Genomic DNA, 1,069 nt, shown 5'->3' with positions numbered 1-1,069 from the left:
GGGCGGGCCGGGTGGGCTCCGGGGCGGCGGTGCAGCGCGGACCCGAGAAGCCCCACAGCCCCTCTCGGTTGCCGGGCGCTTGAGGGGCCCCCGTCCCTCCGGCCACGGGAGGGTTCACACTTGATGCACGAGGTGAGGGCCCTGCCTGCGCCCCTACACACGTCAGGGAAGCCCCCGCTCTCTGGCTCCCTGTCCTGGCTCCTGCCTCGCCGTGCGCCCCGACTCAGTGCCGCGCTCCAACAGAGCCGCACGCGTGGCCTTCTCGGGCCGTGCTCAGGCTGTGTCCCTGCTGGGGAGCTTCTCCCGTGTCCAGGTCGCGAGCGGAGCCCCTCGGTGCACCGGAGGGCACAGGGTGCAAGGCAGGAACCCCACTTCCAGGGCTTTGGGCATTATCCCGAGAAGAACCACCGCGTTCAGATGCTTTCTGCCGCTGGCACCCGAAGGGATTTGGGGGCCTCAGGGACAGGTCGGTGGACGGAGCCTCTGGGCTTGCAGGCCACCCTAGCTCTGCATCTCGGGGTGTGCCAGGTGGTTCATCAGAGCGAAGAGAAAGGCGGTGACCCAGGGACGCTGGAGCGGCCCCCCACCTGCCTCGCTGCCAGGAGACCCCGGCAAAGCCGACAGCTGCCAGGCAGGACGCGACGGGGTGAAGCGCTGCGCACGCTCCTGGGAAGGGACGGCGCGGCGGGCTGCGGACGACTCTTCAAATCCTTGGTCTCATGAGACTGCAGAGACACCAGTCATTTTCAGCCAGCCGAGGCCCGCAGCCCCACTCCAGGGGACTCAGCGCGAAGCCTGCTTGTGGCGGTCAGGCTGGACCCCGAGAGCCGAGCCCACCGGGAAGGCAAGCCCGGAGCAAGCACATAGCTGTGCCAGGCCGGCGCGGAGGCCGTGGGCGCCAAGGCTGCTGTGCGGACTTGTCGGTGCGGACGGGGACAGCCCGCTGGGGAGGGCAGGATTTCTCGGGGCTGGGCGTCTGGGGACGGGGCGCAGGACGGCACGGCATGCGGCCATCCACAGCGCGGCGCTCTGGAGCCCGGGGCCACGCCGATGGGCACACGTCCGCGGG

This window comes from Chinchilla lanigera, unplaced genomic scaffold, assembly GCF_000276665.1.
Source record: "Chinchilla lanigera isolate Chin_1 unplaced genomic scaffold, ChiLan1.0 scaffold00123, whole genome shotgun sequence".
In the NCBI taxonomy this organism is placed as follows: Eukaryota; Metazoa; Chordata; class Mammalia; order Rodentia; family Chinchillidae; genus Chinchilla; species Chinchilla lanigera.
This window is presented reverse-complemented; position numbering follows the sequence as displayed.